The sequence below is a fragment of the Bidens hawaiensis genome, unplaced genomic scaffold, assembly GCF_021521415.1.
Source record: "Bidens hawaiensis isolate Kalapana, Puna unplaced genomic scaffold, B.hawaiensis_p1.1 tig00033471_1, whole genome shotgun sequence".
Classification (NCBI taxonomy): domain Eukaryota; kingdom Viridiplantae; phylum Streptophyta; class Magnoliopsida; order Asterales; family Asteraceae; genus Bidens; species Bidens hawaiensis.
Genome location: NW_027495725.1, coordinates 83,423 through 108,628, shown reverse-complemented (window position 1 = coordinate 108,628; position 25,206 = coordinate 83,423). Strand labels below are relative to the sequence as shown.

The following is a 25,206-nucleotide window of genomic DNA, read 5'->3' as shown; positions in this document are numbered from 1 at the left end:
CAACGGCTGTGATGAGGCTTGATGACCCACGGCTCCATCATGCCGTGCAAAGACTTCTAAAATCAACAATGTGTGATATGTTGCTTTTCATGTAATTATATCTAGCATTAATTGGCTGGTGGAATTTCCTCTCAATGACTTAGTCAAGACCAAGAAATTATTAAACACGTCTCTTCTTAATTATCAAATTATAGTGGTAAACTGAAAGACAAAGATACCAAAAGAAAAAAATGAAACAGGTGGTTGGTCGGTCTGATAGTGGTGGTGGTGTTGCTCATAAGCACGGCTGAGCAAGTGACATCACAGCCTACTGATAGATATAGCACTCTGATGACATATTATTGTAGTGTGTACAGAGCTATGAGCGGAGAGTATTTCTTGACAAACCTTAATACCACCCTGTCAAGCCTCCGTCGGCAGTTAATGACCAGTGGCTACGCCGTGGCACGGGCTTTGTTCAATGGTGTGCCAGTGTGGGGCCTTGCTCAGTGCAGGGGATATCTTTCGATTGCAGATTGTCTGGATTGTTTCGACTATGCTGTCAATCAGCTAAAAGTATGTGAGCTTGGCAATAGCGCTGGTGCAATTTACACCGACTGCGATGTGAGGTACATATATTTCATTTTCACACGTCTTCTTGCTATGTAGCACGGAACGGGTATGGGACCGTGGTACGGGGACGATACGGGTACGGGGAACGGCAAAACTCAAAAATCCAATATACGGGTACTTCTAGGGTACGGCAAAAATAAATAAATAAATAAAATAATAATATATTAAACAAAATCATATATATATATATATATATATATATATATATATGGGAAGGATAATTTGAGAACCTTTTTGAGTTTTAAGAACTTCATTCTTGACCACATATCCAATTCAATAGATTGGATTATGAGTATGTTTGACAGAGAGTTTTTAAGAGCTTTTAGGAGCTTCTAGATTCAAACTTTTAAGAAAAGACTCATACTTAATTAAAATCCTTGTTTGGTTGAAGAAGCTTGAAGCTTTTAGGTCATGAGAAAAAACTTAAAGTTAGAAGCTCATACTAGTAGTGTTTAGAAAAAGCTACAAGCTTTTAGCATTTTAAATTACTTAAATAACCTTCCAAAATAGATACATTTACTATTATATTTTTTAGTTAAGCCCATTTTGGTCATTTTATATATTTTATTAAAAGCTCCAGCTACTCTGTCAAACATCTAAATATATCTAAAAAACTACAGCTAACAGCTACCAGCCACCAGCTACAACTACCAGCTAGTTTTGCCAAACATACCCTATGTTTGGCAAAACTAGCTATGCTTGAGATTAAATGTGATTAAAAAATTAAAGTATGAGAGAGAATGAAGATGTACAATGATTACAGTAGTTTAAACGTCTGTTACAGCTATGTAAAAAAGTCGATTCGGTGCGTAAAAAATTTGTATTTTTTTTGTGTATATGTAACCTACATATATTACGTATGTGTAAAAAAAATTAAAAAAATTGTTACGTTAAGTTCTTTCGAGTTCTTAAAACTAAAAGTGGTTTTTAAAAGAAATCTCATATATATATATATAGAGAGAGAGAAAGAGAGAGAGAGAAATGTAAAGTGTGAACTTAAAAACAACAATGCATCAACCAAATAATTATCAATAAAAAATAAATATATATAATTTTCATCTATATATAATGCCAATTTTAAACATTGTATGTATAAAATTATAAGTTGAAAGATCAAATGTAAACTAGTCTAAATAGATAGGGTTAAATGTTAAAATGCATAACATGATTTAACATTTTTTATATAAAAGTTAATAAGTTTTAGGGACTAGATGCAAACAAGTGAAAGATCAAGGGGGTTAAATGTTAAACCTAAAGTTTATTTAGGGTATGTTAGCAAAGAGTTTTAGAAGCTTTTAGCTACAAGCTTTAAACAAGTTTGAGAAAAAGCTTTGTTTGGTTGGAGTAACTTGAAGCTTTTAGGTTAGGAGAAAAAGCTTGAAGCTAAAAGCTCCAACTACTAGCGTTTGAGAAAAAGCTTATAGCTTTTGGGTATGTTTGGCAAAACTAGCTGGTGGCTGTTAGCTGGAAGCTGGTAGCTGTTAGCTGTAGCTTTTTAGATTTATTTAGGTGTTTGGCAGAGTAGCTGGAACTTTTTAGATATATTTAGGTATTTGGCAATAAAACTAATTGGGTGCTAGCGCAGTGCTGCGGAGTGAGCGCGCAACCTGACATCAACCGCATAATCAGTGTCGGTAGGTGATTCACTTGATAATAATGCGCGCATAACCCGAATGCAGACGTGTACTTCGTGCAAAGGCAGTAAGCCCGTAATCGGTGGCGAAAATCAAGAAACAAAGCTAAAATATACAGTAATTTCAAATAGATAATTTTTCAAACCAACCTCTTTTGATCTGAAACCCTTTCCGACCCGACACCGTTTTAATCTGAAACATGTTCTGACCTGGCCTCTTTCGACTCAAAACCGTACCGACCCGAACCAAACTAAATTAACCACTCTTTTTTATCGACTTGTTCCGACCCTAATTTGGTCTTACACATGACCCGAGCTCATCTGACTCGACTTGTTGCCAATTATAACCGGTAAATAATGTCACACCCTGACTCAGGGCCTGGGTGCGAAACCCGTTAGTTGGTATCTGGTTTTGAAAATATATCAGAGTTGCGGATTATTAGCGGAAGTCTTTAAAATATATTATTAATTTATAAAATGTCGGGTTAGAATACCCGTTTGGATATTGTAAAATATCAGCGGAAGTCTTTTCAGATAAAATATTATTATATTGAAATCTCGGGAGTTGAATACCCATTTGATAATTTAAATACATATCTTTTGAAAATATCATTCTTTATAATATTCTGAATAAAATATCTGAGCCATCAGATCACCTCTAATGACTATGTCTCCAATCTTCTATCAGTCTTGCCTGTCAGTTCTATTCTTTTACAGTTCCCTGAAATGTGGGGGAAAAATACGTTAGCACACAGCCGGTGAATGATGCCGACTCAATAATAACAGTGTGTAAACAATAACAATACCTTTGTGACAATACTCATTAGACACCCAACTCAATTGGGTTACAATTACCCTAAGTACATGTACAATTAATCATATACACAATATCATTTCTCTGATCAGTCCCGTAGACTACCAAAGGCATGTTTGATAATATGCATGGCCTCGAGGAAATCCGAGTCACCATGTATGTATGGATCCAGACACATGTATACTCTTAATTTGAGTATGCCCGTTTCTCATTATTGTAACACAAAGTTTTAAGGATTCGTAAATCCTATGTAAACAGTTCAGACTCTAAAAGAGTTGTAAAAGTTTGGGGCGTATTCACCTTTTATGATTGTAATCGGTTTCTAACATTGATTCCTGTATATTGATCGGTTTCGGTTACTGACCCCTGTCTGTAAATCAGTTTCTGTTACTGATTTCCTGTTTCTGTTTTCAGCTTTCAGATTGATTGACTGGCTGTTATCTCGGACCTATAGTACGAGTATAACATTTGTATAAATATCTAGATCAACGATCTAGCTTCAGACCCCGTAGTCTGTTTTGTATAGCTGTAACATTGACAATTCGTTTGTTTGTATAAAACATGTGGACCTTTATTCCCTTTGTTTATTTATTAATTATATATCAGGTTTCTTCTTCAGGAAGAAACATTTATACCAGGTTTCTTCTTCAAGAAGAAACATTACTTTGTCTATAACCCGTGTATGAATAGTATATTTCTTAATTATTAAGAAATACTATTTTTAACTATACCCTTTGTATATAAGTGATAACGTTTCTTAATTGTATTTCATTCATGAGTTCTTAATACTATTAAGAAATACTGTTATTTATTTTGGTACTTTTTTAAGCAATAGTATTTCTGCCATTTGTATTTCATTCATGAGTTTTTTTTTTGTCTACTGAACAACATAAAGCAATGATTTATTTCATTTCTATATGTTAACCAAACATGAAAATGGATTGGTGTAAGGCCCCAATTCCCGGTACTTTCATTGGATTTAATCATTAACACAATCTAAAAATCAGAGTAAATTAAAACTTAACGTGGAATAGTCATCCAGTCTTACAAAACATAACTTTGAACAAGTCTAAATACAACATAAAGTCATCCTTCGTAAGGATGCCAGTCGCTTCATGGATAACCAATATCTGCCTTCAAGCGCCATGCTCCCTAATTACATGCGTGCAAGTCAGCTACGCTGAGTGACTTCTAAATTAACAGGTAACATACATTCATATTCGTATCCGAAAACACACATACCATATTTAACATGTTCTTCACGCGCGCGCGCGCGCACAGACACACACATATATATATTAGAAGGGTTGCATGCCACCCTAATCTGCATTGATCGATATTAGAAGGGTCTGCGACCCTTTCACACACATATGTTAGAAGGGTTTGTCACCTTATCATACACGGATATTATAAGAGTTTGTCACCCTATCATACACAATTATTAGAAGGGTCTACCACCCATCAGAAACAAATATTGATGGGTCTGTCACCCTAACATAAGCATACATACATTCATATATTAGGGTTGACAATGGGTCGGGTCTCTAATGAGTTAGGTAATGCCAAACCCATACTCGATTATTCAAGAATGTCGCAAACTCGTCCCAAATGTCCGTCGGGTTTCAGGTATCAAATAATTTATTAAAAATACTCCCGAATGTACCCTGCCCAAAATCCGTCGGGTTTCCATATATTTCATGATTACATTCATTTCAGAAGTGTTTCTTAGTGCAAGAAATGCGAGAAGATATTCTAACCAATCAAATGATATCCTTTTATTTTATGATTATTTAAATACAAGGGTATGTTTGTAAAATATGAAGTGCTTTGTTTTGTAATTAATACTTATTAATGACTTAATTATTGGTAAGTTACAAACTATATTATTTTTTATTTCATCCAAAGTTTAAACTATTTAAATTTATTTGATCTAAATTCATTTTAATCTAATACATGGCTAGTTATTATTTTTTTTATTTGATCTTAAACGTGTAGTGTTTGTCTTTGATTTTAATCAACTATTAAAATGTAGGCGTATCCTATGTAATGTAGATATAGCTACACAATGTAGCATAAGGATACTTTCAAATGCTGTGTAATCATAACTAATATAGGGTAGACATATCTAATGTAGCGCAGACACACTTTTAATGTTGTGCAGTCATAATTAATGTAGTGTTGACATATCTAATATAGTGTAGACAAAACTAATGTTGTGTAGGTACACTTTCAAATGGTTGTGTAGTCATAACTAACGTAGTGTAGACATATCTAATGTAACGTAGACAAAAAAAATGTAGTGTATGAACACTTTCAAATGTTGTGTAGTTATAACTATTGTAGTATCTAATATAGTGTATGCAAAACTAATGCTGTGTAGGAATCAGTTTGTTTCTATAATAAAGTGTTGGCAAAACAAACAAAAATAGGCTTACTTCAATACATTGTATGCACAATATAAACAAATCCGTAATATACAATGTAATGTTGCAAAAATTATGTGTTTTATGAACAAATTTTAAAAATAAATAAACAACTTACACAACCATGAAAAAAATCATATTTTTAATGAAAAAAAATAAAATAGTATTAGCCTTCTAATGAGCATTAAATAGGCAAAAAAAAGTAACCACTTAAAGCATTAAAATTTGGTTTAATGAGGCATACACTACAAAAGACGTATCTAACTTTTTTTTTATTAAATTATATGTCATAAATATGTGTTTTTAGTTAAAAATTTGCCATTTATAATATAGAACATTGATTAAACACAATCAATGGTACAGATTCATTTCTCGCATGATCATTCCCACATATATATAAAATAAAAACTCATTTGAGTTGTGAAAACCCTATGTAACATCATTTTTTTACATATGTAATATATGTTGTTACATTTAATAAAATAAAAAAAAATTGTTTTGCTATTATTTTTTTATTAACTTTTATATATGTTTTTAGGAGAGAGAAAGTGTAAATTACTTTTACATTTTTTTATTAACTTTAATTGTGAACCAAAAATTTTAAACTTTAATTAAAAGCATGTAGTTGAGAATTGAATGAGTTTATAGAGTTTTCACAACTCAAGTAGGTTTTCATTTTAATCTATCCATATATATATATATATAGGGGAGGGATATTTTGAGAACCATGTTAAGTTTTAAAAACTTAAGAACTTAATTCTAGGCCACACATTTAATTAGGTGGATTGCAATATGTGGTTGTGATTAAATCTGGCAAAAAAAGTCAAAGTATGAGAGAGAATAAATATGTAAGTGGTTACACTAACTTTTACGTCCGTTACACATGTGTAAAAAGTCGGCTCGGTGCGTAAAAAATTCTGTAATTACGTGTATGTAACTTACATATATTACGCATGTGTAAAAACAATTCGAAAAAAAAAATTGTTACACTAAGTTCTTTCGAGTTCTTAAAACTCAAAGGGGTTCTCATTTGAAATCTCCCTTATATATATATATATATGATGAGTTTTATTACAGAACTCCTAAATATTTAAAAGTTTTGTATATTAATATTATTTGAGTGTACTTAGTGAAATGCAGACTGAGGAATTAAGCGTATGCATAGTATTTGATCATAAATCAAATGTGGGTTGGTAAAAATAGATCGTACTAGACTAATAAGATGTTTCAAAATGCAGTGTCCAGTCTAACCATCGTGGTTTGTTTATGTAGGTATGATAACTATGAATTCTACCTTGAGGCTAATAGCATTAACGATGTGGTATTATGTGAAAATTTGACATCGACTCAACCAACAGCGTTTAGAAAAGCAGCAGAAAGGTTACTGTTAGATCTTCAAATTGTTGCACTAAGAACAACGAACTTCTATGCAGCTTCTACAAGGAAAGTTGTTGGTGGTAATGCAACGATATACGCGATTGTCGAATGTAATCTAAACGTAAGACATAATGTGTGTTTAAAATGCTTAAATTTGATATCCAGATCATTATATGATTGTCTTCCTACTACCTCTGGGCGAGAAAAATACAACGCATGCTTTATGAGGTATGACAGTACTCCATTTTTTGGACAAAACCAACGAACTGATATTACAACTCTCCTTCGGGATGGTGAGACATCATACTCTCTAGAAATGATATTTTTCCATCTTTTCTTTGTAATTAGAGATGTCAGATTCAATTGAATGGCTGGCATTGTGTGATTAATATATCGCACATCTATCCTTTAAATTAGATTCAAGAAAGAAGAGAGACATAATCGTGGTAATTGTCGGAGGTGTATGCAATTTGTTACTTGCATGCGCATTTTTGGTATGGAGTTGCATATGGAAAAGGACCAGTGGAGGCCAACAAGGTGAACGCAATGTGACCTTAGATGCACCTGCAGAGCTGAAGGGGATAGTTAATTACAGTTATAAACAATTGGAGGTGGCAACCAATAATTTCTGCACGGAGAATATTATAGGGAAAGGTGGTTTTGGCGAGGTATTCAAGGTAATAAAATAAAGCTATTTGTACGAATGTTGAAAAATAAGATTGGTTAAAAAATACAAATAATAACAATAAAGAAGAGCTATCTTTGTGTGAATTGAAATATCTTGCTTATTAAATATATTTAAGTAACTGCTTTGAAAGTTAAAGGAGTCCTATGATTACCAGGTTTTGTAATGGTTTAATAGGCAAGTCTTGATGATAAGCAAGTTGTAGCAGTGAAGAGGCTTAAAGGTGGATATGATAGAGCAAAAATAGAATTCGAGAACGAAATCTTACTTATAAGTCACATACGTCACCGAAATCTTCTCCGGCTTCAAGGATGGTGTAGTGAAAGAGACAATCTACTTGTCCTGGAGTATGTGTCAAATGGAAGGCTTGACAGGTTCCTTTGGGGTATGCCCATTTTAGCTCTTTAATGGAGATTCATAAGAAAATCTTAATTTCCAAACATTTTCTACATATATATACGCTTAGTCATATTCATCATAGGTGAAAGAAGGGGCATTCTAAACTGGAAAAGACGATATGACATTATCTTAGGGATCGCTAGGGGTCTCGCTCATCTACACAAGGAATTCCATGTTAGAATTGTTCATAGAGATATAAAATCAAGCAACATTCTCCTTGATGACGATTTTCAACCCAAAATTGCTGATTTCGGATTGGCAAGGTTCCAGCATGAGGATCAAAGTCATGTTATCACCAAGTTTGCTGGGACCTTGTAAGTTTGATTTACAAGATATGATCCTATCATTCCTCAAATTGCATCTAATCACATTCTATTATTACAATGTTAGGGGATACACTGCACCGGAATATGTATTGTATGGCATTTTATCAGATAAGGTTGACACTTTCAGTTTTGGCATTGTGGTCCTTGAAATCGTTAGCGGCCAAAAGTGTACTTATCGGAACTTTGATGGAGCATCAATGGATTGCCTCCTCGAACATGTGAGATACAAATTTACACCTTTTTTCCGTTTATATATAATTAACATACATTAAGAAATATTAACTAGAATAAACAAAGGATCTAATTAACTAGATTATTCTTACATTGATAGGGAATGATCGAGAGAAAATTTAAAACTCATAAACAAATATTTTTAATTAAAAAAAATATTCTTATTTTTTTTCTTTCATTCTTCTTATATGCTGCTATTCTTCACCATAAAAAATAAAAATCGATTTAATATACATATGCAATAGTGTTGTATTATATATGTGCACTAGCGTGTGTTGCATATGTTCAATAGTGTTTAATTGCAATATTCAATAGCTTGTATTGTATATGTACAATAGTGTTTTATTATATGCAAAAATATTAAAAAAATAAAATAAAAGTCATATATTGTGACATTCGTGACAAAACCGGATACACCGTAGTTCTTACAAACTCGAATAAGCGTTTAAACCGTTTATTGCATAATAAGCAAACGAATAACCGAATGGGTCTGGTTATAAACCGGATATCCCGAAGGGCCATCTATAAGAGATATACGTTTAGTATAAGCTAAAATATTAGTAATATGGCCTTATTTTGATAGCAAACAAGTTAAATGAAAACATGCTCGTTTAACTACTCGCTATAGGTTTAAACGCGAAAGATGGTTACAAACCAAGCATTGTATCATCCGTTAAGCCGAAAAAGACTTACCAAACACTTATTTGAAATGTTTTAAGGGACCCGTGAAAATATTTTTGATTTTTACAAACATATAGTATGTTTTTATAATTTTACACAAAACTAGCCGAAAAACACTCGTTTTCGCACTGTTTAACGCACCCGATAAGTTTTTCGCGCCAGAAACCGAACCTGAACTAAATTTGGACTAGGATTTTAGTTTTTGGGCCTTTAGAATCAGAAACTTGGGCCAAAATGGGCCTAAAATGGGCCCATGAACCTTCCGATCGGCCAGCCCAACCCACCCCCCATTATTTTTATAAAACTTGTTATGTAAGCCAAATTTATTCATTCCATTTAACCAAACGCTCAAGTCCAAGAAGCTGCAATCTAATTTTCCAGAAACTCTTCAAACCCTAAGGTAAACAACTTAAATAAGCTACTTTTACACTTGTTTAACATTGATTAATACCAAATAAACATAGTTTGATTGCCAAAAATCATTCCTAACCATGTAAAAACCCTAAAAATGGTCCATAAATATGTTTTGATCATACACATGGTAAGGAACTTATATTGATAGTTTTTTTGGCCATAAACACGGATTAAAGGGTTGAAACGGCGTTTTTACGGTTCAAAAGTTCGTTTTTGTGCACCAGCCGAAATCCTAAGTTAAGGGCTGTTATGTTGATGAAAAATTGCTTGGTTTGTGATATAGGACCTATAACTAGCCTACATAGGAGCACAAGAGCTTGAAAAGTTGATTAGAAAGGCAGAAACGAACCAAAATCGCTAAGGTAATGCCGAAACACTCGCTTACGGGCTGTTTAAGTTAAGGTTCTGATTTGCATATTATTAGGCCTTTAAATTTTGCAGGGAAATCAGGGACCATGTCATTGAGTTCCTTTTCAAATTTGGTAATTTTTCGACCATCCGAGAATATTTGACGAATTTATTACCGAATTGGGACATTTATTTGGGAAAAATAGCTAAAATACTTCAAAAATTATGAAATTTTTTTGGGAACTCAGATTTGATGTATTTTGATCACATATTAATTTTGGGATCATTTAGAGAATTCTAAAGGTGTTTTGTGTATATGCGTTCGTGTGAATTTTTATAGCCGAATTTGGGCTGAAAAGAATATTGCACGAGCTTTTTACATTCTGGAATTGATACAGATTATTTTGGGACATGATTTGAGTATTCAGGAATTTTGATGGAATTTTTGGAAATTGTTTGGGATAAACGGACGATTTTCAGGCGAAATATAGCTGATAAAATGAATTTTTATAAATTAATAAATCAATAAATAATTCTAGAAATATTTTTATAAAAAACTAAATATTTTAATTGATAAGTGGCTAAATTTTCATAATTTAATGATTAACGGTTAATTAATTATACTAATTTGAAGATTAAACAAATTCAGTTTTTATAAAAACCGGCAAGTTTGCGACTAACGAACCTGCGGGAATATCAAAACACCAAGAGTGATCAAAAATCATATTTTTGGATTAATTAAGTAAAAACGAACTTTTTTATGAGAAACCTGGACAGTCCGGATAGATTGTGCACGTTTCTTTTTAAATGAAACTGAATAAATGGAAACGGGCCCCGAGGCTAATCCGGTACCCCAGTATGTGATCCTTCTTTATAACTTAATCATTTTATTAACCAATACATTTACCCAAGCTTATTGGAACATAACTGTTTTCTGAACGCGTAAACGAACAACTTGGCCCAGCTAGGAAAACGGGAATCTGAGCCAAGTTCGGTTTTAAGTATTAGACTTTGAACAACATCACAACCTAAGCCTATTACCACTTTCTAGACGTTCCAGCTATACCCAGATTAGTCATACAACCCAGTTTAGTACCGAGATTATAATAATATTAAAATATTAATATTATTATAATATGGACTATAGGGACTAAGTGATAGCAAGGGAAACGAACCCCGAGCTGATCTCGCACTGAGTGTCTGCAAAACCGTGAGTTTCATGACCCCTCTTTTCAAATTGTTTACAAACTTTTGGGGTGAAAAGCATGTTCATATGCATTATCTATCTGAAAACGGTTCAGAACGAAAAATACCTGAACCTTCATATATGAAAAATTCCTACAAACATAATGATAAACTACGTGCTGAGGAAAGGTGATTATTATCGTAATTGATATATTAAATGGAAACACTACGAATGCCAAAACATAATGAAATCATACGTGACAACCTGTTTATACAAATACGCTATATAATGCTAAACACAACAGGTTGAGGAAATAATGTGGTCTGTAATGGCCATTGGTAAATAATGTGGTCTGGAATGACCATGGGGCTATTGTGGGCGGAAGGGGGGGCCACAATAGTACTAACTAAAGTTGAGTATGGCCTATGAGCCAAGTTCTGCTGCAACTTATTAAACGAACTAACTTGATTATGACATGAATGTTAAGAAAATAATGTGATTATGCGTATTGTGGCGGATGGGGAGCCACAGTATTTGGTGATACGTGATAAATACTATATGTGTATATGTGTCTATATACATGCTATGTGATTAGCCGTAGGAAATACTATGTGTAGAATATACTAATTATTTGCGTGTACACTATATAATGTTTGAGTTTACGTGGAATCATTGTGGGTGAAAGGGGGACCACAGTGGTTGATGTTAACGCGGAACCGTTGTGGGCGGAAAGGGGGCCACAGTGGTTGAGTTTATGTGGAACCGTTGTGGGAGGAAGGGGCCCCACAGTGGTTGGTTAAACACGGAAATTGGAAACAGGTAGTACGAACAAACAATCACGATTTTACCGAAATTTCGAATTCATATTATAAACTTACATGTGTGCATATGCACACGCAAGGATATGGCTGTACATATTTATACAAACGTAAATACATATTTTTACATACGCGCGTACATACAAACTATGACTGTGTGGTACGCAGAACTGATTTCGTTAAACTTATGAAACTCACCAACTATTCGTAGTTGACCTGTTTTAACATGCTTTTCAGGTAATCAGATATGAGAAGTAATTTCCTGTGCGTTACGTGTCTGACTGATGATTGATGTCGTGAGCATTTGACTTAGAAGTAAAGTAGATGAAGAACCGGTTTGATTGTATCACCTAGTTTGTAAAAGAGATTAGAACGATGTAATATATTGTAAATTAGTTAGTAATGTTACTTTATGAACAATGTATTTGATACCAGTTGTATCTGTTGCATTTCCGTTTTACGCTTCCGCAAATTCGCTTTACGGGGTGTGACATATATGCAACGTATTCTATATGTGTGATAGTCTTATATTGCATATATACAATAGTGTGTATCAAATATTAAAACAACAGTCTTACATATATGCAATACACACCATTGCACATACCTATCTACCTATATTATTAAAGCAAGACAATGTTTTCACATGTCATTCAATTAGACCCTCCACATAGGCTACCAAGTGTACAAGTTTCCATTTTTACAATTTCCCATTCATGAATGACAAAATGAAAAATATGAGTTTCCATTTTTACAATTTACCCTTCATGAATGATAAAATGAAAACTATATTGTTGGTGGAAATCGAACTCACTACCTTGCTTTTAAGATGCTTGTGGCTTACCAACTCAATTAGGATGAATGGTGCTAGCCTTTTCTTTTTCTTAATTGTTATAGATTCATAACATTCCATTTTCTTATATTCTTTTAACCACCCGTGTATTACACGTACTCTATCCTAGTTGATATATATATATTCAAGATCAAATACAAATCATTCTTAACATGAAAATAGTGAAAACCAATTTGCTGTTATTATTAGGTTTATTTTAATAAGTGTTTGCTGTTATTTTTTGTTCTTATTTGCTGATTTCCGATTATGAGACGTTATGAGTATCTGCTGATTTACATTTTCTTGTTATTATTAGGTTTTTCTTATGCTATTTTAAGTATTTGTTGTTATTATTTTATTACTAATTTTGATTCTTTTGCTGTTATTACTAAGGTTTTTTCTTTGTTATTATAAAATATTGCTTATGCAGATTGGTATTGTAGTTAGTATTATTTCCTACTTTCTCATGTTAAGATCATTTTGCATATGAACCTTTCCATATATATATAGGATTGGTATCATCATAGCTTTCTCAAACATGATTTTATTATTTAAGCTATTTTTGGAGAATTAATTTATATTCTTAAATGTTTTTTTGCTACACTTGGTGACAGGCATGGACATGTATGAAAATAAAATATCAGTGAAGCTACTTGATGAAACATTGGATGTCAGTCCAGACGAAATGAAACATGTGATCAAGATCATTGAGATTGCTCTGTTGTGCACCCAGTCACAAGTTTTGAAAAGACCGACCATGTCTGAAGTAGTTTTGATGCTTCCAAATGAACCCTCACATGGGCAAAGATAGTTAACAAGACCTAATTTCACTGATTACAGTTGGAGGATTCGTATAGGATCATAGATTTTAATTACATTGTTACGCAGAAATGGTTTGGAAATGTTTTTTGCATGGTCATTAAAATTTATATACTCTATGTTAAGGGTGGCAAACAAACCCAAATGGGTTGTTTTGCTCAATTTGGATAACTTTTAAAATTAAGATGGGTTAGGATGGATCAAAAGAATTTTGCAAGAATGTCAACATGTGTTGAAAAAATGCTAGTGACTTTTGGTTATAGGTTGAATGGGTTTGTTCATAGGCTATGCAGTTAATATCGGCGATATATCGGTTATTGGACCTCAACTATAATATCGATGCAAAATATCGGTCCCGATATTATCGGCGATAATGACCGATATATCGCCGATATTTTACTTAATAATATCGGTTATATCACCGAGTTTCTCGGTTAGGCAATTTTTGATGTTTTACTTATATGATTCGTTGGTATAACTACGATTTCCCCTGTAAGTGGTACTTGGCGACTAGATATCGGCCACACAGGGATTTACGACAGCAAATTCCGACATCGGCGCCACAAAATCTGCCGGAAACGATGAAGAAAGTTGGCGCCGGAATGGAAGAAGAAGATAGAGAGCGGCTGCAATTTCTTAGAACCTGATTTTTTGGTTTTAGGTTAAATAAGTTTGGTATTTGACATTTAACCCCTCTCTCTTTCTCTATTTTACGTAAAAGATCTAAAATTAGTTTGTGTATTATAACAATTAGCCCCTCTATCTTCACTAGTTTACATTTTGGCCATCAAACTTATAAATTTAACATAAAAGTATAAAACATTATATGCTTATAAAAATTATATATATATAATTATGCATGATATTAAAATTACCGATATCTCACCGCGAAAACCGATATCTCATGTATCGGTCCTCGACCGATAACCGATATTTTTCCTCATTAACTGCGTAGTTCATAGGTTAGAATGGACTAAAACAAAATTTATCGAATTTTATTTCAAACAAAACTCACGGAACCGAATAGAAACCGAGAGATCGAAACCAAACATATACCGAAACCGACTGAAATGTAAAAAAGCAAAATCGAAGCGGAAAAAAACTGAAAAAACTAAACCTGAATAGAGACAAAACCGAGTTTTTTTATTTTTAATGAATGAGGAAGACGGTGGAAACATTTTAGTGTTTTTACTTTTTGCGTTTTCGATTTATATTTTTGAGTTATTATTTTTTTATTAATTTTTTTGAATATTTTTTTATGGGTTTTTGAAACCCTTTGCATTTTAACCTTTACTTACTTCAAGATGGGTTAACTTTACCCATCTTGACCCATACCCATCCTAAACCAAACAAAACCGAGAAATCGAAACCGAACAAAAACCGAGAACATTGAAACCGAATAGATACCAAAACGGAAAAAAAAAAGCAAAATGAACCGTAGAAAACCGAATTTGAACCGAGACAAAACGAGTTTTTTTTTTTATGAACGATGAGACATTTTAGTTATTTTAGTTTTTGCGTTTTTGATTTATCTTTTGAGTTATTAATTTTTTATTAAATTTTTTGAATATTTTTTTGAGGGGTTTTTGAAACCCTTTACATTTTAACCTTTACTTGGTCAAGATGGATTAACTTTATCCATCTTGATCCATACCCATCCTAACCCTCTATTTTAAAAATCCATCCTGACCCATATCCATCTTCGCCCAAACCCATTCTAACCCATCACCCAAATCCAACCCAACCTACTCATATTGCCACCTCTACTCTATGGCGCAAGGCACAAACTTGCCTCAAGCAAGTAGTTTACAAATCCCACGAATACTACAAGTTTTTGTCAGAAAACTATAATCTTCTTACTGAACCGTACAAACAACGAGAAAACACGATATGGATCTTTAATTCAACACAAACAAAAGATACAATCAATAATCGTTCTAGGGAAAAACTAATAAACATATACAGCAATCACCATTACGATGATTGAATACAATTGCTAAAGAATCCAAAAGAAACGATCAAACCCTAGATCATAAACAAAGAAGAAACGAGATCTAAATTCAGCCATTCAGGAGAGTATCTCGAAAATGAATAACTCGTTACGCTTAACACAAGTTTTATATTATTTAAAACAAACGCATGGGCCTTGGGTCTTGACCTTCATAAGCTTCCATCCAACTCATTGCACTTTAGCCCATCTATCCATAAGCAAGTCCAAATTCAATTCCATGAGCAATCCCAGCTATTAGCTCCAAGCCCAATAAGTCAACAACAACAAAAAATAGAAATAGTAATTATGAGAAATAACAAATGTGTGTTTGATATTTGAATTGACGCTATATATTTTTAACAGTTTTGAAGTTTTGTAGATACACACGTATCTCCATCTATGCCTTGAACATAGATGCTAGTATGGGAAAAATCAAATGGTAACGTCTGGATTTGTATTATAGCCACATTGCCCTCTTCTATGTTAGATTGTAAATAGCAAAATAAATAAGTAAACAAACAAATAAATGATAATAAGTTAAATATTGTAATAGATGTAAATATAAAATGATCTCTTATTATTTGTGTGCTCAAGAAGTATGTTTTACAAATAGAATGGGAGCCGTAGTTATACGATCAAGACTCAAGAGTCGACACCTCGCTCTTTGATTAAACACCTTGGCCGGACATGCAATATTTTATTCAAATGGTGAAAAGAATGCGTGATTACTATCCCACCACATCACTTTTTTCCATTTCACTCATTCTAAAACCATAAATATGAACTCCCTTTTCATTCTACATCTCAAAACCATTTTTCAGTTATTTAACTCAAATATTTATTTTTAAACTGCAAATTTCAATTTAACAAAACCAGAAACAATTACACAACCAAATATGTCCACTTTCCAATTAAAATATTTAAGTTTAAATGATATTCATATATTAATAATAATAACAATAACAACAGATATAATAATAATAATAATGATAATAATAATAATAATAATAATAATAATAATAATAATAATAATAATAATAATCTACATATTGGAAAACCATGTCGGATCGGCACAAAAATTTTTGGTACCACGTATACTTGGTGGTGTTCCCCCATAATTTGAGCATTTATAATACTTAACAAACAATAAAATATAGTCAAAATATGAGATACAAAATATAATATAAGTTTAGTTGAACAACTATAGAATAAATTGTAGTCAAAATATGAGATACAACATATAAGTTTAGTAGAGCAATAATAGGTTAAGTCAGTAAATTAATTTATTTGACAAATTAATCATTCAATGTGTATATACTATATACTAAATTTGTGATCACTATTTACTACTATGCAGACCAAACAAATGGTTTAACTTTGTACTATCTACATCTGTAAAACAAAGGGCATGCAATATGCCAATATCATCCAAAAACCGATCTTCCCGAAAACTCGAGGGGCTACTTTACTTATCGCTGGTCGTGGAACCAAGGGTATTTTCGTCTTTCTTATTCTTCTGTGATGACGGTGCTCCTTTCGCTGTCACACTTTTGGATATTTCCTTAACTTGAGCTGAAGCAGTATCCATTCCCTCTTCAATAGGAAGAGTTCTTTTTGACCCATCCAAAGCAACACCAAGAACAATATTTTCTTCCACATTTTCAACTGCTTTCGGTTTTTCATCATCCGCATTTTCATCTCTTCTACTGGTCTCGGGATTTAACGGTTTCTTAACTTTTGGATCAGAAGTTATTTTATTATCTTTGGTTTTAGAGTCTGATGAAGACTTGTTGTTTGACTTTGTTGAAGACCTTTTGTTTTGACCTTTTGACTTTTCTTCTCCGTTGACTTTGTAATCAGGTTCGATTAATAACAAGGGACGGTTTGAAGGCGCTCTACCACGAGTGAAGACTGAATCTGCAAAGGGGAAGCTGTCCAAATCTGAGTCGTTATACGTCTTTTGAATTGTACGGATTGGTGTTGCGAGTTGAGCCCGGTGATGACTTATTACTCTCAGAAGATCCAATAAGATAGCTTCCTGCTTTCATATAAAAAGGTTAAAAATATAATAAGAAAAAAAAAACTATTTCAGCTCAAGTTCCAAAAGCTATCTTACCTTCACACATAAGTACTCTTCAAAATGACAAGTCTTCACAAAGCACGACACAAAAATCTGCATAACATAAATCATAAACCGAATCCGTATAATCTTAATAAGCAGAACATACATGAAATGAAACCAACCAAAAGGGACTGATTTTCGGGGTCAACGTTCTCAAGGAAAACCCTCCTATGCAATCTTTGCTGTTCTACTTGAGGATTTTTGGCCAATACTTTTCTCATATCAGCTACAATAATCTGTAGATATAACAATTAACAAGCCATGCATTTAAAAAAGTATACATATAAATGGCATACCAAATGATGAATATTCATGTACTTACATTAATCTTATTAACATCTAAATGACTGATAGTTAGATAAGTTTTAATGCGCCAATGAGTCTTCTGAGTCACATTTCTCACTACATTCATAGTAAACTTGTGGTTTGGAATATGAATCGCTTCACCGTCTTCACCTCTTATAATTGTAGGTGACCACCACCCAACATTCTGAACATGAAAAAAATGGACCCGTATCAGAAGAAACATTTTTAGAATAAATCATGTTGGCCATCATGAAGAACAAGTCAACAAACCTCTACAGATCCAGAAACTTCATTGCCTTCGATCTTTGCTTGGATCCACTCATTGACCACAAACGGACGGGTTGCATGAATCATGGCACTTGAAAGAAAGTTTGTAAATATCTATATAAATAAAAGAACATCAACTGGGATTGTAAAGTAATAGTTGCATGATATATGCATACAAACAGATATACACCTCACGGCCAGCAAGTGTCAACAACACAGTCCCGAGACCACCTGCGGTTAGCCATTTTTGGGTAGAAAACCTAGCAACTCCATGAAAAGTGATACAGCAGCAACCCACACTGCAGTGTATACTGCTTTACCAGCAAATTGGAATCCCATCTGTCAACACAACAAATATTAGGCGTGGCAAACTGGCCAAGTTCGGGTTACTGGTCAAAACGGGTTCGGGTTAGAACAAATTCTAAGCAAAAATGAGTTGGGCTCAAAACAGAACGTATTAAAATAAGTATCAATTTGGTCCGGGTCAAAACGGGCCATTTTAAAAAAGTATCAATTTGGTTCGGTCAAAACGGACCGTTTTAAAAAGTATCAGTTTGGTTCAAGTCAGAACAGACCGCTTTACAAAGTATCAATGGGTTCGGGTTAAACTCTTGTTAAACTAAGTAGTTTTAGAAAAGTAAAATATATTAAAACAGTTTTTCTAACTAAATTTAAAAAAAAAACTAAAATTTTATACAAAATCACCCCCCCCCCCCACACACACACACAATTGAGTTGACCCAAACTGGCCCGCTGACTAATTTGAGATGATCCAAATGAACCCATATACAATTTAGTTTTGCCCAAGTTCAGCCATTATTTAAAAAATAGGCCAGGATTATCACTATAACAAAAATTTAAAATTTAATGAACTCATAAACATTATAACTGTGGAACATACATTTCTGGTATCGGCACCATCCCTGGTCTCCATGAAAAAGGTTTGTGTTTGTTGAATTGCACTGCATTAATGATTTAAACAGTTAAATTTATAACTTATAACAAGGAAACTTACAGTTACTAACAAATCATGATAATCAACTTCTATTAGACAAACTGACAAAGAAAGAAACAGAAAATTCACCTTGACAGACAGTAAGCAAGTGCAAGCACGGTCAATAATGATTTCACAAACGTTAAAAGCCGATTCTTAACCATCTGGCTAGCTTCTGATGGCAGGACAACTGGATCCAAAACTCTGCACAAAAACAAGATTCTTTTAATGAAACAATGAAAAGTATTGACTTCCATATTGTGCCTCAAAGTTGTGAACCACCTGCAGATAAGTATGGCTCCGGTCCATAGCAGCAACGGTTGAAGATAAGAAGTCATAACATAATGTGTATTACTCTTTCTCCAACTCCTGTCACTCTTCTGAAAAATGTAAAATAGAACTTTAAGCATAAGTATTAAAAATTAAATATTGAAATAACCAGAAAGGCACAAACATGAAGAAGAATGTTTCTGGTTTGGCGCATTAACGGCCCGAGACCCCACACAGCAAACACTACAATACTCACTGCTGGCAGTAGCTTCAGTATAATAGGTCTATCTTTATAACCACTGCAGTAAGTTTTAATGTCACTTCTAATATATTTTCAGTCAAATTATTCAAACAATGTTTTTGAAATAAAATTGATCACCTTGATAAGGCAAAAGCAACATTCTTCACAGAAATCCCAAAATCTTGGACTGGATTAAGTGAGCAGTTGCACTTAAATATATTAAATCGGTCTGGTGTAATGCTCAGTAGTTGATGTAATCGAACCGAAAGATTGATACTCAAGGAATCTTTTTGCGCAAGAAGTTTATGAAGTTCATAAATATAATGCACACGCCAAATAATACGAACATTAACAAGTGAGATATTTGATTATTCTCGGCCAGAGAAACATACAGAAGCAACTGATGAGAGACAGGCAGGTAATATATGCAATTTGTTGCTTTCAATCAATCCCTGTCGAGTACACGTAACATTCTGCGAAAGATATCAGTTCAAACCAACATAATATAAATTAGATAAAATTTCAACCAATAGTAACCAAGTTTCTCAGGTGTTTCATAAAGAGCTTTTTTTCTTTTTTTAAAGTCATTCGACTTTCGTGTTCCAATCCTATGTAATTTTTTTTTATAAATTGTAAATAAATATTAAAATATATGAGGGAAATGATTCAAATGAAACATATTTTGTACCTGAAACTGCTTGTTTTATAACTGATTCTTGTAAATTCCCAATTTGGGGTTAAAACTCAAAGAACCAGTCTTAGCCAACATTTGATGAGAATTCAATTACAAACATTCAGCAACAGTAATTTGCATTGCAATCACCATTAAACACGGTCCAAACCCTAAAACAATATTTTTTTTAAAAATTTCAGGATTGTAGACAAATGATTCATCAAAAACCTGTAACTGATGATTCCATTAACATATAGTTACAGAATTATGTAAACAACAAACAAATTGAGAAACTACATGTACAGAATTAAGAAATTAATAACCTGTGGTTGATTTATGGATTGCAAAATCAGAAGAATTATACCATTTTGATAAGAAATTAATAACCTGTATGGCAAGAAACAATAACAAAATTGGGTGGCTTGGCTGGCATCTTAAATTTGGATTCATATATTGCATGTGACCAAACCTTTTTAAGATATTTATTTAAAAAATAAACACAGTTACGTTAATTAGTTAATGACAATAACATATACAGAACAAATATAAAACTTACATTAAAATAGTAAAACCAAACATAAAAATCTTTGGTTTATGTCATTTCAACAAATTGATTATTCATACAAGTCACATATCGTGTTCAAACTACAGAAACATGACTAAACAACCTCATTTACCATTCATAGTTCTTAATGGTGACCTCTCATCAACACTATTTTCAATCATATTCCTTTTGGGAGAAGACTGATGATACACATTATTCTTGTTCTCTTTCACCGGGTCAAACCGGTCGGTCAACTCCGAACACCCTTTTCCACCACCACGATTATCATCAAATCCCGACATTATACTCCTCAAAGCACCCATCACTTGCCCGTCTTCATGTGACAACTTTTCATTCCGACACGCCATCAATAATTCTCATCAACTTTTCATTTTCTAGTGACAGTTTCTTGGCTCTTGACATGCATTTTTTAACAAAGCGAACACGGGTTCTAAATCCTTTTCGAGTTCTTTAATCATCAAAGCCTTCTCTTGTACTTCTATCTCCTTAATCACCATTGTTGTTATCATCTTATCCCAAGATTCATGAAACATATTCATCTCTCCTTGCATTTTTGCAAGTTGAGATGAAAACGAAGCAGTTGAATCATTAAACTCTTGCTCTAAAGAACTTATAACTTGCTGCTGGTCAAGATTTTGTTTTTCATACTCATGAATCCTCTCAGATTCCAACTGTTTAATATCTTCTTCAAGATCATTAATTCTTGTTTCTTTTTGTTTGAAGTCTTCTTTAAGGTTGACTTCGGTTTCCACTTGAGCTAATAGTGAAGCTTCTAGTTCCCGTCTCACACGATGGTTAACTTCCAAATCGAGTTGTAACTTTTCAGCAACTGATTTCCATATTTGTAACTCAAACTCGACTTCGTTTGTTTCACAATAACTCTGATCGAGTTCTTCATTTACATTCATCAGCTCGTTTTTTGTTTGCACCAGTTGATGTTTATAACTGTCAATCTGCTTATGCAATAACAGCTTTTCTTCATCAATCTTTGATCGGGTCTCCAAAAGTATGGATCTTAATGCCACCATCATGACTTCAGATTCCTCCTTTTCCATAATTATTTTTTCCATTAGAGAGTTATAACCCTTCAAACGCGTGTCTTTACTTTCTAACTCACGTTTGCAATGATCCAAATCTGCAACCATTTGTTCGAATCGAGCGGTCCGTTCTGCTTCTTTGACAATATTATTATCATCCAAAATTTTAATCTCTTTCAAACGAGTCTCTTTACTTTCTAACTCTCGTCTGCAACAATTTGAATCTGCAACCATTTGTTCAAATCGAGCGGTCCATTCGGCTTCTTTGATATTATTAATCTCATTAAAGCAAGTCTCTTTACTTTCTAACTCGTGTCTGCAACACTGCAATTCTGCAACCATTTATTCAAATCGAGTGGTCCATTCGGCTTCTTTGACATTATTATTCTCCTCCAAAGTTTTAATCTTGTTTTGAAGCTTTATGATTGAAGAATTATTACCCGCATCTTGAATCTGGGATTCTTTTAGCTTTTTGAGATTGAGAACCAGTTCTTGATTTTCTTCCTTAATTTCTTGAATCTTACAATCCTTCTCAATTAACATGCTTTCAAGTTTCGATTTTGTGTCCAAAAAGCTTGAATTGGATTCTGAAATTTGAATCTCCAAACACTTCCTTCGGTCCTCTTCTTGAACGAGAGCTTGTTTACACAACTCTAATCGCGTTTAAGATCTTCTGAAAGTGTAATTTGAGAATCTAGCTTTGTTTCCAAAGTGGATATATCATTATAAAATGTAGATTTCTCGATATCCCACTCGTTTTTCTTTACGCGAAGATTGTTTTTAAGCTTTTCATGGGCTTCTTCCAAGTGCTTGAATTGTTCATTCTTCCATTTAAGTTGTTCTTCAAGCTTCATTTTTTCTTCTTCCAACTTTTCAAACAAATCTCCTCTTTCTCTCGTTTGTTTTGAAGCTTTAGCCATTTTGCTTTCACTTGCACACTTTTTTTGTGAAACTGATAAAATCCCTTCTTTTAGAACCTCAATCTTGTCCATAAAAGCACGGTTTTGGTCCTCGAGGTACACAATCTTTGCATTTGCTTCCTCTAACAAAGAAACAAGCATTTGTTTCTCAGTGTCACATTCCCTAACCTTTGAATTAAAATCAGCACGAAGCTTATCGTTTGCAGAAGTGAAACTTAAAATGATTTTCTCTTTTTCTTTAAGTTTACACTCGAGCTCTTCTAATGACTGCTTTGCAACATAAACTTCATCGGCTTTTGCTTCTATTTCATGAGCTTGTCTCTCAAGTTTCAGATTGAGTTCTTGGATTATCTTGAGTTGATCATTGTTTGATTTCTTCAAGTTCTCACAGAGGTTGGCTTTCACGAGATTTTCTGATTTCAACTTTTCGATTTCAGCTTTTGCAACATCAAGCTCTTCATAAAGTTTTTCAGTCATGTTCACTCTTTTTAACTACCTGTGACATAATAGCGTTAGCAACATGAAGTGCCCAATATTCTACATATATTACATAAAAACTATGCTAGCAGCAGACATTATAAACACAATAATATCATCTTGTTCAAGCCTACCTCTATCTTACTGTAAAGGAACAAATAAAAGAAGGCATTGAGGCGTTTTGGTTCCAAAAACTGGTATATGACAACCAAATAAATTATCTCTATTCTGTTTTACACATCAAAAAATAAAAAGAACTGGCATTCTTGTGGTCTATTTTCAACCAAATAACCATTACTTACAACCAGAAATCTGTCATCTATTTTACACATGAACCTATTTATCAAATAAATCTTCCATAATTTCTTCATTAATTGTTTTTACATAATTTGACCACTTTCACCAAACTAACAGATCAACAGTTTTGTACCAGGTTTCTTCATCAAATTCAAAAGCATCTTCCTAAAGTTACTATCAAAGATAAACTAGCAGCCCCTTCTTATCTTAAAGTCAAACTGTAATTCTTACTTCCTCGGTCCAAATCAAAGTCAACATTTGAGTTCTGAAGGGCAAATATTTATTTCTCAACTTTAAAAACTTAGAATAAGTGTTCTGTTTTCTAATTAAGACCTAACAAACTGCATCATAATATCACTAGATGATACTATCACATTATGATGCAGTTTTTGTCGGTTCTTTCTCCCGACTCGAACAAAAGGTATATTATTAATGATGAATCATGTTTCCAGAAATGGCAAAAAAAAAACTGTTTTGACCCAAAACCCATTCCGACCTAGACCCAATGGCGAAGTATCATTAGGGTCAGGGTCCCCCCCCCTGTTTTTTTTCGCAGCAGTGTAAATGTATTCGTTTTTCACCCGAAAATTTTATACGCAGTGTAAATTTACCCATTTTCGGCCGAAAATTTGAGCCCAATCTGCCCTGCTTTTTCGCAGTAGTGTTAATGTATCCGTCTTTCGCCTGAAAATTTTATACAGTGATAAATTTTCCATTTTTTCCCCGAAAATTTGAGCCCGGCCCCCCTTGTTTATGATTTTTTCTAATGCATTTTAAGTCCCCCCCGTTACAACCCGACCCAAACAACCCTTTTGTAATTTGACCCGACCCGTTTGGCAGTCCTAGATGATAGGTAGGTGAAAAATGGATTAAATTCAGTAATGTTGATGAGGACAAGAAAGAGTGTAGTAACAACATCAATGGAGAACATATAACAATATGGAAGTTAGGGTTTGGAAAGCGGAAGCAGAAGGAAGAGGAGAGAGCAATGTACCTGATGATCAGAGTAATGATTACTGTTGGAATAATAACAGAGCATGAATCGAAATGACTGACTGTTGAATGTGATCAGAGTATTGTTGAATTATTCTGGAAGTAGAAGAAGAAGAAGATCGAGTGAAGTGATTTGAGGAGGAAACGTGGGTTGCAGGTAACTGAATCCTTATTTTAAATTGGTCCCGGTAAGTTACCGTTTTACTCTCTACGACGTCGTTTTTTGTGTTAATTATTGTCTTTCATCTTTTGCAAAGAGTAACTTTTAGCCCCAGTAATTTAATTGCAAAGCCTAACTGAATCTCTAACTTTAAATTGCTCCCAGTAATTTAATCATATTGTGTTTGTGTGTATTCCAGAAATTGGACTAATTTTTTTTATTTTTCACTTCCTCAGTTTTTGCTAGTAACGGTAACATTTTTACGTAGGGCTAAAAATTGGTTTAACCCTTTTCTT

General features: G+C 33.4%; 3 pseudogenes across 2 annotated transcripts; 1 reads left to right on the top strand and 2 right to left on the bottom strand.

Moving 5' to 3' along the window:
- The first annotated feature begins 330 nt into the window (after positions 1-330).
- Positions 331-13,590, top strand: LOC143584814 (cysteine-rich receptor-like protein kinase 2; annotated as a pseudogene).
- Positions 13,591-17,053: 3,463 nt separating this feature from the next.
- Positions 17,054-19,842, bottom strand: LOC143584805 (mechanosensitive ion channel protein 2, chloroplastic-like; annotated as a pseudogene). The gene is made up of 10 exons (XR_013144427.1): positions 19,732-19,842; positions 19,560-19,657; positions 19,368-19,481; positions 19,185-19,245; positions 18,474-18,622; positions 18,287-18,397; positions 18,033-18,200; positions 17,833-17,946; positions 17,705-17,761; positions 17,054-17,626 (listed from the first exon to the last, which is right to left on the bottom strand). The product of XR_013144427.1 is annotated as a mechanosensitive ion channel protein 2, chloroplastic-like (transcript).
- An 863-nt stretch (positions 19,843-20,705) lies between these two features.
- On the bottom strand, positions 20,706-24,811 carry LOC143584813 (uncharacterized protein At4g38062-like; annotated as a pseudogene). Its single transcript, XR_013144430.1, has 4 exons — positions 24,752-24,811; positions 22,442-23,479; positions 22,211-22,342; positions 20,706-22,102 (listed from the first exon to the last, which is right to left on the bottom strand). The product of XR_013144430.1 is annotated as an uncharacterized protein At4g38062-like (transcript).
- Between the last annotated feature and the right edge of the window lie 395 nt (positions 24,812-25,206).